The following is a 15,903-nucleotide window of genomic DNA, read 5'->3' as shown; positions in this document are numbered from 1 at the left end:
CCCTTGCGGCCCATGTTGCCCTCCGAGAGGGGTGGCCCCTCCAGGTGGACCCCCGGAACCTCTCCGGCGGCCCCGGTACAATACCGATATGCACCCGAAACTTTCCGGTGTCCGCATGACAACTTCCCATATATAAAACTTCACCTCCGGACCATTCCGGAACTCCTCATGACGTCCGGGATCTCAGCCGGGACTCCGAACAACATTCGGTAATCACATACAAGTCTTCCTAATAACCCTAGCGTCACCGAACCTTAAGTGTGTAGACCCTACGGGTTCGGGAGACATGCAGACATGACCGAGATGACTCTCCGGTCAATAACCAACAGCGGGATCTGGATACCCATGTTGGCTCCCACATGTTCCATGATGATTTCATCGGTTGATCCACGATGTCGAGGATTCGATCAAACCCCGTATACAATTCCCTTTGTCAATCGGTACGTTACTTGCCCGAGACTCGATCGTCGGTATCCCAATACCTCGTTCAGTCTCGTTACCGGCAAGTCACTTTACTCGTACCGTAATGCATGATCCCATGACCAACCACTTGGTCACTTTGATCTCATTATGATGATGCATTACCGAGTGGGCCCAGAGATACCTCTCCGTCATACGGAGTGACAAATCCCAGTCTCGATCCGTGTCAACCCAACAGACACTTTCGGAGATACCTGTAGTGCACCTTTATAGTCACCCAGTTACGTTGTGACGTTTGATACACCCAAAGCACTCCTACGGTATCCGGGAGTTACATGATCTCATGGTCTAAGGAAGAGATACTTGACATTGGAAAAGCTCTAGCAAACGAACTACACGATCTTGTGCTATGCTTAGGATTGGGTCTTGTCCATCACATCATTCTCCTAATGATGTGATCCCGTTATCAATGACATCCAATGTCCATAGCCAGGAAACCATGACTATCTATTGATCAACGAGCTAGTCAACTAGAGGCTTACTAGGGACATATTATGGTCTATGTATTCACACGTGTATTACGATTTCCGGATAATACAGTTATAGCATGAATAAAGACAATTATCACGAACAAGGAAATATAATAATAATCCTTTTATTATTGCCTCTAGGGCATATTTCCAACACGAACACTTTCACAAGTGCGGCATCCCGAACTTATAGCATTATATGCATCGGCTCCGAATCATGTCTTGGGTCAATAGTTGGGTTTGCCCGGCTCCCATGTTTTGGTACCTTACGTTCCGTTCTGTCGGCTAAGGTAGTACTGGGAGAACCACTGCGATTGCGCCCCGGTTGAGCTGGGCGAGCGCCTCAGTGGAGAAAGCTAAAACTGACTGTCATGATAAGGCGAGATACTGGTCGCTGTTCGAGAGGTCTTTTCGAGTCCCTAAAGACTTACGCCGCCTAGAGCGAGGAACCGGATAGTGTCCGGCCCAGGCGTGGATAGCGCCCCGAACTCGGTCTTCCGACACTAGGGGCTTCGCCGAAATTTAAAATTATAGAATTCTATGGCTAAGTGAGAGTGTTCAAGCATTATAAGTCCGGTTGCCTTGTTCGTTGTGTTGAGCGCCTCCCTAGATGGACCAAAAAATGGGAACAAGAGCACTCAAGTTTATCCCGAACACCCCAGCACTCGTGGCATGGGGGCTGAAGCCGACGACTTGCCATCTCTCAGATTTGATATACGGCCACACAGAAGGTAATATTTTAAATCAAACAAGCATTGCTTAGCGCATATGAACAATGTTTTCAGCGCACAGGATAACACATGGCGAGTCTACTCAATAATTACATCTCTGGGGCACTCATCCGCAATCTTGCGGGCACCCTTCAGGACAGTCTTATAGTACATCTCGGGCGTACAATACTCTTTGCCCGGCGGCGATGCGTCCGTCAGGAGCCTCTCCGCATCCAGCCTGCCCCAATGCACCTTTGCGCGGGCAAGGGCCCAACGGGCACCTTCAATACAGGCGGAGCGCTTGATGACCTCCACCCAGGGGCACGCATCCACCAGCCGCCGCACGAGGCCGAAGTAGCTCCCAGGCATGGCCTCTCCAGGCCATAGCCGGACTACGAGGCCCTTCATGGCCTGCTCGGCTACCTTGTGGAGCTCGACCAGCTGCTTCAGCTGGTCGCTAGGGGGCATCGGATGTCCGGCCTCAGTGTACTGAGACCAGAAGACCTTCTCCGTCGAGCACCCCTCTTCAGCCCGGTAGAATGCGGCGGCATCGGACACGCTGCGAGGCAGATCTGCAAACGCCCCTGGAGAGCTCTGAATTCGGGTAAGTAACAGGTAATTTACATTCACATGCTTGCTTTGCATGAAAAGTGCCTTACCCGCCGCTATCTTCTTCATCGCCTCAATCTCCTGGAGGGACTTATGGGCCTCGGCCTTGGCGGCTTTGGCATTTTCAAGAGCCGAGGCAAGCTCGGACTCTCGAGTCTTCTAGTCGCACTCCAAACTCTCATGCTTCTCCATGAGAGCCTAGAGCTCTTGCCGCACCTCCGCCACCCGCGCCTCCTGCTTCTCCCGCTCCGCCCGTTCCGCGGCCGCATTGCGTTCGGCCGCGGACACGGCCTCCTTCAGGGTCGCCACCTCATTCGTGGCCCCTGCAGTACCCACGTTATCCTTGTTATTTCTATTGCAACCAAAATCCTTTTCTGTAAGGTACAAAATTCAAAGTGGTGTTCCTCACCTTCTTTGTCCTCGAGCTGCTTCTTGGCAAGGCCGAGCTCTCGCTCGGACCGCTCGAGGTCCTGCTTCAAAGCACCGACCTCTGCTGTCAGTGCGGCAGAGGTCAGCAGCGCAGCCTGCAAACCCATATTGACATAATTTTTAGCACTCCTGCGTATATCTTTTATAGATCCTCAGTCCGGTTTTTCTTTCTGAACACCGAACCGAGCATCAGGGGCTACTATCTATGCGGTATTACATTACGCATTTTAAAGCTTCTTACCTCAAAGCCTGTTAGAAGGCTGCTGCAAGCTTCGGTCAGCCCGCTCTTGGCGAGCTGAACCTTCTGAATCACCGCACTCATAATAGTGCAGTGTTCTTCCTCGATGGAAGTGCCGTTGAGCGCCTCCAACAAGTTATCCGGCACCTCTGGTTGGACAGGGGCTGCCGGTGTCACGGTCTTGCCCTTCTTGCGAAGGGGCCGCCTGCCGGACTCCGGAACCACTGCGGGTTCCGGCGCGGAGTCCGGCATGAAGTCCGGGAGGTTGCCTTGTGGCACCTCGGTAGCCTCCCCCTCCTGGCAGGTCCCCTCCTGGGATCCCACCTCGGCGTCCTCAGCACCACGAGGGGTGGAGGCGGTCGGAATGGAATCCACATTCGACGGCGCCAAGGACCCGCTTGATGAAGCGGGAAGATCCTCCTCGGCCGGGCTACAGATAGTATGCGGCATTAGAAGGACACTACATGGCACGAAAAAGAAATCACAAATCACTCAAGAGTCCGGATACTTACGATCTTGCCCGGGGCTTGGCCCTTGAGGGCCACTCCTCGTCGCCATCATTGGCGTTGGCGGAGCTGTCCGGGGGAAGGGTCCTTCCCCTCTTGGACCCTTCGGCCTCCCCCGTTGGGGAAGCCTTCCTTTTCCTCTCTCCCCCCTCCGGGGGAGAGTCCTCTTTCTCCTCCTCGTCTTCGGGGGAGGAGTTCGCCTCGGAGCCATTGGACGATGAATCCGATATCACCTGGCGCCGGGAACTTCTTCGAGTTCCCGTGGCCTTCTTCTTGGCCTTCTTCTTCGGCACCACATAAAGTGCCGGGACCAGCAGCCCCGTTAAACGGGCGTCCGCTGGGTCTTCGGGAAGGGGAGCCGGACAGTCTACCTGTCCGGACATCCTCTGCCAGTCCTGTCAAAGGCATTGGGAGTTTTTAAAATCCCACATAGAGTCAAACTATGAAAGGAAATAACTATCACATAGAGGATAACAAAGCTTACCTCGCCGGCCGGGCGCTTGGTGCTGAATCCGCGGTCTGCCGTCGCGGATGCGGGGGCTTCTCCGCCCTTGAATAGCACCCTCCAGGAAGCTTCGTACGTCGTGTCGAAGAGCCCGCTCAGGGTCCGGTGCTGTGCCGGATCGAACTCCCACAAATTGAAGGACCGCTATTGGCAGGGGAGAATCCGGCGGACGAGCATGACCTGGATCACATTGACAAGCCTAAGCTTCTTGTTCACCAAGGTCTGGAGACAGGACTGGAGTCCTGTCAGCTCCTCTGAACTACCCCATAGCAAGCCCTTCTCTTTCCAGGAGGTGAGCTGCATAGGGATACCAGATCTGAACTCGGGGGCCGCTGCCCATTTAGGGTCACGCGGCTTGGTGATGTAGAACCACCCCGATTGCCATCCCTTGATGGACTCCACGAAGGCCCCCTCGAGCCAGAGGACGTTGGGCATCTTGCCCACCATGGCGCCTCCGCACTCCGCTGGGACACCCTTCACTACCTTCGGCTTGACGTTGAAGGTCTTGAGCCACAAGCCGAAGTGAGGCCGAATGCAGAGGAAGGCCTCGCACACGACGATAAACGCCGAGATGTTGAGGATGAAGTTTGGCGCCAGATCGTGGAAGTCCAGGCCGTAGTAGAACATGAGCCCCCGGACGAAGGGATGAAGTGGGAAGCCCAGTCCGCGGAGGAAGTGGGGAAGGAATACAACCCTCTCATGGGGCCTGAAGGTGGGGATGAGCTGCCCCTTGTCGGGCAGCCGGTGCGCGATGTCGCCGGAAAGGAATCCGGCGCCGCGCAGCTTTGCGATGTGCTCCTCCGTAACGGAGGGGGCCAACCCCTTGCCTCCCGCTCCAGACATAGTTGGAGAAGGTCGAGACGAGATGTGCGGACTTGGGCGCTGGAGCTCGAGTGCGCGGAGATGGATAAGCAAAGGAGGAAGAAGGCGTAGGTAAAAAGGTGGATCCTTATCCCCTTATATATGGGCGGATGAAAACTATGCGTCCCCACCGGCCTGTTAAAACTCGCTTATCTCCCAAGCACCGCCATCAATGGCGCGGTTGGGTTACCCACGTCCGTATTGATGAGAATCCCGGAATAAGGGGAACACGATCTCTACTTCGACAAGACGTGCCAAGGAAACCGCTTCGCTAAACACGCGGAGGTGGTATAATAAAAAACGATTCAAGTAAAGGCTTGGTAGTGGCATGACGTCACGCCACAAAGCACGTCAGCAGATTGAGCTTGTGTACATATATTTCTCTCTATGGTGGAATGTGGAATTTATTTTGCAGAGCCGGACACTATCCTGGTGTTCACAATCTTCTATGAATTATTCGGAGGAGGAACCCGCCTTGCAATGCCGAACAATATGCGCGTCGGACTCATCGTCATTGAAGCCTGGTTCAGGGGCTACTGAGGGAGTCCTGGACTAGGGGGTGTCCGGACAGCCGGACTATCATCGTCAGCCGGACTCCAAGACTATGAAGATACAAGATTGAAGACTTCATCCCGTGTCCGGATGGGACTTTCCTTGGCGTGGAAGGCAAGCTTGGCGATACGGATATGTAGATCTCCTACCATTGTAACCGACTCTGTGTAACCCTAGCCCTCTCCGGTGTCTATATAAACCGGAGGGTTTTAGTCCGTAGGACAACAACCATTACAACAATCATACCATAGGCTAGCTTCTAGGGTTTAGCCTCCTTGATCTCGTGGTAGATCCACTCTTGTACTACCCATATCATCAATATCAATCAAGCAGGAGTAGGGTTTTACCTGCATCGAGAGGGCCCGAACCTGGGTAAAAATATCGTGTCCCTTGTCTCCTGTTACCATCCGCCTAGACGCACAGTTCGGGACCCCCTACCCGAGATCCGCCGGTTTTGACACCGACAAGGACCATGCATTGAACTTTGGGGCGACTGGCTCCATCGCATATATGTCCCTGAGTGCACGCTTCCCCTCCCTTTTGGGTATGTGGGTTGCGTATATCATGTTCACCGTCCGCACTTGTGGGGGAAACCCTTCTGTCCTCTATTGTTCGGTGGCCGGGTCTCCTCCTTGTCATCACTATGCAGCCGCTTGTCATTATTTTCGGTAGTTAACTTGCCTGCCTGCTTGAACACCCAACAATCCCTGTTGGTGTGATTGGCTGGCTTTTCGGGGGTGCCGTGTATCTGGCACGAGCGATCGAGTATTCGGTCCAAATTGGACGGGCCCGGAGTATTTCTTTTGAATGGTTGTTTCCGCTGACCGTGTTTAGAGCCTCTGAATCCGGGATTGACTGTTGTATCCTTAGTATTGTCGCCATTAATGCGACGCTTGTGTTTGTTGCGACGCGACCTGTCGTTGGTGTCCTTGGTATCTGAATTACCAGGGCTCTTGGTCATGTTGTTACTATGAGCTAGCCAGCTATCCTCTCCCGCACAGAAGCGGGTCATGAGTGTTGTGAGGGCTGCCATGGATTTCGGCTTTTCCTGTCCTAGGTGCCGGGCAAGCCACTCACCGCGGATGTTGTGTTTGAAGGCTGCAAGGGCCTCTACGTCCGGACAGTCGACGATTTGATTTTTCTTGGTTAGGAACCGTGTCCAGAATTGTCTGGCCGATTCTTCTGGCTGCTGAATTATGTGGCTTAGGTCATCGGTGTGTGGTGGTCGCACATAAGTGCCCTGGAAGTTGTCGAGGAATGCGGCTTCCAGGTCTTCCCAACAACTGATTGACTCTACTGGCAAGATGTTAAGCCAATGCCGCGCTGGTTCTTTAAGCTTGAGTGGGAGGTATTTGATGGCGTGTAGATCATCACCGCGGGCCATGTGGAAATGGAGGAGATAGTCCTCGATCCAGACCGCCGGATCTGTTGTGCCATCGTATGATTCAATGTTTACGGGTTCGAAACCCTCAGGGATTTGATGATCCATCACTTCTTCTGTGAAGCATAGTGGGTGTGCGGCGCCTCTGTATTGGGCTATATCACGACGCAACTCAAACGAGCTTTGTCTACTATGTTCGGCCCAACCGGAATTGTTGTATCCGGCGTGACGGTTGTCATCACGTATCGTGGGCGCCCATGTGATCCATAGATCGATCTTATTTGTCTTGCCTTGTCCTCCAATATGTCTCGCAGGTCTGGCGCATTCTACCGTGCCTTGGTATTTTTTGAGCGGCGCCGGGGTGCGGCTTTGAGTGTAGGGCTGAGAGGCCTCTCTGTCGCGGCCATGAGGTGGCCAGTCGGACGTATTATGCACCGGTGATGTGGGTTTAGGTGCTTCCTCCTCTAATCGGGGTAGCAGCCTGTGTTTTGGGTAGCTCTTGGAGGGGCGATCGAGTTTATACTCTTCGGCTGTAAGGACTTCAGTCCATCTGTCAGCTAGCAAGTCTTGGTCAGCTCTAAGCTGCTGCTACTTTTTCTTGAGGCTGCTTGCCGTGGCCATAAGCCTACGGTTGAAACGCTCTTGTTCGATGGGATCCTTAGGCACGACAAATTCGTCGTCGTCGAGGCCTGCCTCGTCTTCGGAGGGAGGCATATAATTATCGTCCTCTACCTCTATGTCTGCCGCTCTCTCATGAGGGCTGGCTTCTCCATCCTCCTACGCTGAATCCTGCTGGAGGGGGTTGTCTTCGGCACTTTCCGGGGTGTTATTGTCTCCGGTGCCAGAATCTCCATTTTTGCTGTGGCAGGATTTAGAGCGGCGCCGCTGACGCCGGCGCTTAGGCTGTTTCTTGGAGGGGTCATCCTCCGTTGTTCCATCGCCGTTCCCGTCCTTTGGGATGTCCACCATGTAAATGTCGTATGATGAGGTGGCCTTCCAGTGCCCTGTAGGCGCTGGTTCTTGGTCGTCTCCTGCATCGTCGTCCATACCGTCGATGTCTTCGGAGTCAAAGTCGAGCATGTCGGTTAAATCATCGATAGTGGCTACAAAGTGGGTGGTGGGTGGGCGTTGAATTTCTTCGTCGTCTGCATCCCAACCGTCCTGACCATAGTCTGGCCAAGGCTCTCCTGATAAAGAGAGACACTTTAGCTAATTCAGGATGTCGCCAAAGGGCGAGTGCTGAAAGATGTCCGCAGCGGTGAACTCCATGATCGGCGCCCAATCGGATTCGATTGGCAGGGGCGCGGAAGGTTCGGAGTCCGGAGAGGAGTCCGGCACCTTGGAGTCACGAGCTTTAGAAAGGACAGGGTTGGTATTCGGCTCTATCGTTGTAGAGGTAGCAGCCCCCGAGGCAGTGTCCAGCCACCCATCCTCGATCGGCGCAGTCGGTTCCGAGCTAAGGGTCGGAGCGGACACTTGTGCGGCCTCCAGGGCACTGTCCGACAGCAGAGCTAGATCATGCCCATCGTGACAGTGCGGCACGCTTGGCTGTGGCTCGAACCTGTCGAAGATCAAGTCTCCACGGACGTCAGTCGTATAGTTCAAACTTCCAAATCTGACCTGATGGCTAGGGGCGTAGCTTTCAATCTGCTCTAGATGGCCAAGCGAGTTGGCCCGCAGTGCAAAGCCGCCGAATACGAAGATCTGTCCGGGGAGAAAAGTCTCACCCTGGACCGTGTCGTTGTTGATGATCGAAGGAGCCATCGGGCCTAAAGGTGACGACACAGAGGAACTCTCAATGAAAGCACCAATGTCGGTGTCAAAACCGGCGGATCTCGGGTAGGGGGTCCGAACTGTGCGTCTAGGCGGATGGTAACAGGAGACAAGGGACACGATGTTTTTACCCAGGTTTGGGCCCTCTCGATGGAGGTAAAACCCTACTCCTTCTTGATTAATATTGATGATATGGGTAGTACAAGAGTAGATCTACCACGAGATCAGAGAGGCTAAACCCTAGAAGCTAGCCTATGGTATGATTGTTGTTCGTCCTACGGACTAAAACCCTCCAGTTTATATAGACACCGGAGAGGGCTAGGGTTACACAGAGTCGGTTACAATGGTAGGATATCTACATATCCGTATCGCCAAGCTTGCCTTCCACGCCAAGGAAAGTCCCATCCGGACACGGGACGGAGTCTTCAATCTTGTATCTTCATAGTCCAGGAGTCCGGCCAACGGTGATAGTTCGGCCATCTGGACACCCCCTAATCCAGGACTCCCTCACACCCCAAGGTAATATTCAAGGAAGATCGAAGCAACTAATCTTGGGGATGCCTCAGAAGGCATCCCCTCTTTCGTCTTCAACATTATCGGTAACCTCACTTGGAGTTATATTTTTATTCCTCACATGATATGTGTTTTTATTGGAGCATCATTTTCTTTTGTTAGGATCGATTTGCTTGTTGTTATTTAGAATAAGGTTTTGTATATTTTCTGTCAATAAAAATGTCAAGGATAGCCTTCACCATGCTTAGTTTGCAAGTATATGAGTAGCTGTTTCAAAACAGAAAGTTGAACGCAATTGCTTAAATTCTAGAGAAAATTCAAAATGTGATAAAATCTTGAAATTTTAAAAAATGAGCTATGATAAATTTTATACAGTGTGGTTATTTTTCAGAATTTTTTGAGTTAAAAAAGTATGGATCTTCTTGCATTCTTTACAGGTTGTTCTGTTTAGACAGATTGTTGTTATGTTTGCATATGTTTGCTCGTTTAATGATTCTATTTCAGGATATGGGTCTTAAATACGCAGAGGCATTTAGTATGAAATGTCAAATTATATTTTTCTTGATTTTCTATAGTGGAGAATGATAAGGTTTTGCATTGATTTATACTAACGTATCTGACGAGTTCTTGTTGAGTTTTGTGGATGAAGTTTTTAAGAATTAGGGAAACCGTGATATGAGAGGAATTAAGGAGACACAAGAGCTCAAGCTTGGGGATGCCCAAGGAATCCCTAATTAATATTTCAAGAATTCTCAAGCATCTAAGCTTAGGGATGCCCTAGTTGGCATCCCACCTTTCTTAATAAAAAATGATCGGTTTGTATCGGTTGAGCCTAAATTTTTGCTTCTTCACATGATATGTGCTATCCTTTGAATGTCATTTTTTTCTTGTTGTTTTAATAAAATAGTTAAGATATGAAATTCTTAAATGAGAGAGAGTCTTCACATAGTTACTTAATTATTTGACTACTCATTGATCTTCACTTATATCTTTTTGGAGTAGTTTGTCATTTACTCTCATGCTTCACTTATATTATTTTGAGAGTCTTACAAATAGTATGGTAATTTGCTTAGGCTATGAATTTAATCCTAATATGATAGGTATCCAAGAGGGATATAATAAAAACTTTCATAAAGAGCATTGAATATATGAGAAGTTTGATTCCTTGCATTTGTTTTGTGATATAAAGATGGTGATATTAGAGTCATGCTAGTGAGTAATTGTGGATTGCTAGAAATACTTGTGTTAAGGTTTGTGATCCCCGAAGCATGCATGTATGGTGAACCGTTATGTGATGAAGTTGGAGCATGATTCATTTTTTTATTGTCTTCCTTACGAGTGATGATTGGGGACGAGCGATGGTCTTTTCCTACCAATCTATCCCCTAGGATGATGCGTATTAGTTATTTGCTTTGATGGCTAATAAATTTTTGCAATAAGTATGTGAGTTCTTTATGACTAATGTTGAGTCCATGGATTATGCGTACTCTCACCCTTCCACCATTGCTAGCCTCTATAGTATCGTGCAACTTTCTCCAATGCATTAAACCCACCATATACCCTTCCTCAAAACAGCCACCATACCTGCCTATTATGGCATTTCCATAGCCATTTCGAGATACATTGCCATGCAACTTCCATCGTTTTTTTATTATGACACATACCATCATTGTCATATTACTTTGCATGATCATGTAGTTGGCATAGTATTTGTGGCTTGGCCACTGTTCATAATTTTTATACATGTCACTCTTGATCATCGCACATCCCGGTACACCGCCGGAGGCATTCATATAGAGTCATATATTTGTTCTAGTATCGAGTTGTAAATCTTGAGTTGTAAGTAAATAAAAGTGTGATGATCATCATTATTAGAGCATTGTCCCATGTGAGGAAAGGATGATGGAGGCTATGATTCTCTCACAAGTTGGGATGAGCCTCCGGACTTATAATAAAAAAAGAGGCCAAAGAGCCCAAAATAAAAAAAAGGCTAAAGAGCGTAAAAAAGAGAAAACAAAAAAAATGAGAGGAAACGAGAGAATGGACGATGTTACTAACCTTTTTCCACACTTGTGCTTCAAAGTAGCACCATGTTCTTCATGATAGAGAGTCTCCTATTTTATCACTTTCATATACTAGTGGGAATTTTGTCACTATAGAACTTGGCTTGTATTCCAATGATGGGCTTCCTCAAATTGCCCTAGGTATTCATGAACAAGCAAGTTGGATGCACACCCACTTAGTTTTCATTTTAAGCTTTCATACACTTATAGCTCTAGTGCATTCGTTGCACGGAAATCCTTATTCACTTGCATCAATATCAATTGTTGGCCATCTCCATATCCCATTAAGTTGCCTTGTTGATGTGAGACTTTCTCCTTTTTGTCTTCTCACAACCATCACCATACTCTATTCCACCTATAGTGCTATATCCATGGCTCACACTCATGTATTGCATGAAAGTTGACAAATCTTGAGAACATTAAACATATGAAAATGTATATTGCTTGGCTTGTCATCAGGGTTGTGCATGATGAAATATTTTCTGTGATGAAGATAGAGCATAGCCAGACTATATGATTTTGTAGGGATAACTTTCTTTGGACATGGTATTTTGAGAAGACATGATTGCTTTATTAGTATGCTTGACGTATTATTATTATTATGTCAATTTTAAAATTTTGTTTTGAACCTTATGGATTTTAACATTCATGCCACAATAAAAAATATTACATCGATAAATATGTTAGGTAGCATTCACACTTCATAAATTATTTCCTTTATCATTTACCTACTCGAGGACAAGCAGGAATTAAGCTTGGGGATGTTGATACGTCTCCAACTTATCTATAATTTATGAAGTATTCATGCCATGTTTGCAAGAATTTTATATGGATTGGGTATGATTTTATTAGAACTAACCGGGACTGACGCTGTTTTCGGCAGAACTACCATGGTGTTGTTTTTTGTGCAGAAATAAAATTTCTCGGAATGGGCTAAAAATTTACGGTGATTTTTTATGGACCAAAAGAGATCCCCGAAGCACCGGAGCTGGGCCAGGAAGTGATAGAGGAGGCCACAAGCCTAGGGGCGCACCCACCCACTAGGGGGCATCCCCTGGCTTATGGGCCCCTCGGGCACCCCCCTGACTTGTTTCTGATGCCAAAAATTCTTATAAATACGAAAACCCCCGAAAAGAACCCTAGATTGGAAGTTCTGCCGCCGCAAGCCTCTATAGCCATGAAAAAATCGGGAGCCCGTTCTAGCACCCTGCCAGAGGGGGAAACCATCACCAGAGGTCATCTTCACCATCCCGCGTGGTCTCCATGACAAGGAGGGAGTAGTTCACCCTTGGGGCTGACGGTATGTACCAGTAGCTATGTGTTTGATCTCTCTCTCTCTCTCTCTCTCGTGTTCTTGATTTGGAATGATCTTGATGTACCGCGGGCTTTGTTACTATAGTTGGATCATATGGTTGTAAAGCCCTCGATGCGGCTATATCTCCCACGTGTCGAAGCACGACTTAGAGGCATAACCGCATTGAAAGCAATGTCGCAAGTGAGGTAATCTTCACACAACCCATGTAATACATAAGGGAAAGAGATACATAGTTGGCTTACAGTCGCCACTTCACACAATACATAAATAAACATCCATCATCCAGGTTACACTCAAGGTCCGACTACGGAACCAAAATAAAAGAATACTACCCCAAATGCTACACAGATCCCCGATCGTCCCAACTGGGCTCCACTACTGATCGTTTGGAAACAAAACATAGTAACGACCATGTTCCTCGTCGAACTCCCACTTGAGCTCGGTTGCATCATCTGCACTGGCATCGTTGGCACCTGCAATTGTTTTGGTAGAATCTGTGAGTCACGGGGACTCAGCAATCTCACACCCGCGAGATCAAGACTATTTAAGGTTGTATGTAGGAAAGGGGTAATATGGTGGAGCTGCAGCAAGCACTAAGCATATAAGGTGGCTAACATACGCAAGTGAGAGCGAGAAGAGAAGCAACGCATCGGTCGAGAAGCTAGAAGCGATCAAGAACTGATCCTGAAACTACTTACGGTCAAACATAACTCCAACACCGTGTTCACTTCCCGGACTCCGCCGAGAAGCGACCATCACGGTTACACACGCGGTTGATGTATTTTAATGAAGTCAAGTGTCAAGTTATCTACAACCGGACATTAACAAATTCCCATCTGCCTGCGGGCATGGCTTTCGAAAGATAATACCCTGCAGGGGTGTCCCAACTTAGCCCATCATAAGCTCTCACGGTCAACGAAGGATAAACCTTCTCCCGGGAAGACCCGATCAGTCTCGGAATCCCGGTTCGCATGACATTTCGACAATGGTAAAACTAGACCAGCAAAGCCGCCCGAAGTGCCAACAAATCCCGATAGGAGCTGCACATATCTCGTTCTCAAGGCACACCGGATGAGCCACATGTCGAGTTGGCATAGACCCTGGTTGCCCAAGGGGCGCCGGACATCGCTCAGGTTGGACCAACACTCGAAGGAGCACTGGCCCGGGGGGGGGGGGTAAATAAAGATGACCCTCGGGCTCGCGAAAACCCAAGGGAAAAAGGCTTAGGTGGCAAATGGTAAAACCAAGTTTGGGCCTTGCTGGAGGAGTTTTATTTAAAGCGAACTGTCAAGGGGGTCCCATAAATCACCCAACCGCGTAAGGAACGCAAAATCAAGGAACATAACACCGGTATGACGGAAACTAGGGCGGCAAGAGTGGAACAAAACACCAGGCATAAGGCCGAGCCTTCCACCCTTTACCAAGTATATAAGGTGCATTAATTAAACAGGAGATATTGTGATATCCCAAAATATCCATGTTCCAACAAGGAACAAACTTCATCTTCACCTGCAACTAGCAACGCTATAAGAGGGGCTGAGCAAAAGCGGTGACATAGCCAAACAATGGTTTGCTAGGAAAAAGGTGGTTAGAGGCTTGACATGGCAATATGGGAGGCATGATAAACAATGGCAGGTAGAGCTAACATAGCGATAGAGCGAGCAACTAGCAAAGCAAAGATAGAAGTGATATCGAAGGTATGGTCATCTTGCCTGCAAGGTTCTCAGAGTTGTCGAAGGCTTGATCCTCGTAAGCGTTCTCAATAGGTTCCTCGTTCACGTACTCGTCTCCTGGCTCTACCCAAAGCAAGAACACAAGCAATGGAACCACAATCAAACATGGAGCAATGTGCAAGCAACATGATGCAATACATGACATGATATGCGAGATGTGATATGCAATGCATATGCGGGCTCCGGAAAGGAAAATGATGAACAAGGCATCAACTTGACAAACCAAGTATGCCGCTGGAAAGATGAGATGATTTTGGTTGAAATCGATATAAAGATCACCGGAACCGGATGCAGGGTTTGCAAATGGCAAGCAAAACAAGAATGACGCAAATCTGTGTTTAACAGCACGATGCTACTTAGCATGCAACAAGAAACTATGCTACAACACCCCAACATAAAAACAAAGCATATGGCAGTGATCTATAGGAGATGCTTAACAAAAGAGGAACACTGAGCTACGGCTAAATCACACCATAACAGGTTCAAACAAGTATGGGAAAAGTGCAAAAGATATCAGGTTCACAGACTTACTGAAAACACTAATATGCCAGAAATTAACATCAGGAAGGCATGTTTAGAGCAAGCAAACAACAAGCTGCAGGAACTTATAATAGCAAAACAAGCCATGGCAGGAATCTACTCAAAGCATAAATCAAAAGTCCCTTACTGACCATAAGCCAAAAAGGATCAGAAGAAATGATGGCATATGTAAACATAGCAAGTTTCGTTAACAGATTCAGCAAACTGGGCATGGCATTGACAGAATTACGAAGGCACCTTCGTGAGCTCGATGCACTCACTACAGAGCATTTCATGATAAACTAAGCATACATCCATCAAGAAGACATGGCATAGAAGCTATACCTGGCAAGAACAACATCATAGCATACACGGATCAACTACAACAACCTTGTAAAAATTGAATATCATGTAAACAATCTGCCAGGAAACATTTTGTAGCAAAAGTAGAGCACGAAAATGACATGCTATACTCCATAATTGCAAACAGGGGCATGAATGGATAGAGCATAACCATATGTTCAAAACATCCTTACTGAAGTATCTCAAAATATGCATGGATCTCTCTGTAGCATCATGTTTACATGGCATAAAAATAACAACAGAACAGGGACTGAAATCAGCAACATCACGAAGCCTAGTTTGCATGCTTGTGCTAGTCACCACAGAGATCACAAAAATACATGGCATACACCCCTGTAAAGATGGCATGGCATAGTTCAAAACACATGTAGGGCTCAAGTTTATAAGATGCACACATCAATCATGGTAAAAATGACAAAAGTGCATGTTCTGTTAAGAAACAGAAACTAACATCACATAGCCCTCTTCCAATAGCATTTCGGGCTTCAAGGTGAGCTCAAATGAAAATGGTGCAATGAGATGAAATGATGTACTCATTGAGGCAAACAATTTGGTATGCTACATGCCCAAAACGGAGCCACGGGTGCAAAGTTATGATGCTATGAACATGTAACGAAATATCTGCAGAACGAAAAAAATACTTAAGAGGAAAAAATCGGGTCAACCTAGGGTTCGTCGGCACGTGAACCGAGACGGCGGCGGATCTCGCGGAAGTTTCCCCGGAGCTCGCAGGAGAAGGCTGGGGTGGCCAGATCCGGCCGCGGGAGAGGTCGGGGAGGCGCGGGCGGCGACGGACGGACGACGACGGCGGGCACCCGAGGCGGCACGGCCGGGCGGCGGAGTGGAGGCGGCCGGCGATGGGCTCGGGCGGCGGAGGAGGCGA

Source organism: Triticum aestivum, chromosome 6B (genome assembly GCF_018294505.1).
Source record: "Triticum aestivum cultivar Chinese Spring chromosome 6B, IWGSC CS RefSeq v2.1, whole genome shotgun sequence".
NCBI lineage: Eukaryota > Viridiplantae > Streptophyta > Magnoliopsida > Poales > Poaceae > Triticum > Triticum aestivum.
The sequence above is the reverse complement of the archived record's forward strand: the minus strand, read 5'-3'. Positions refer to the sequence as shown.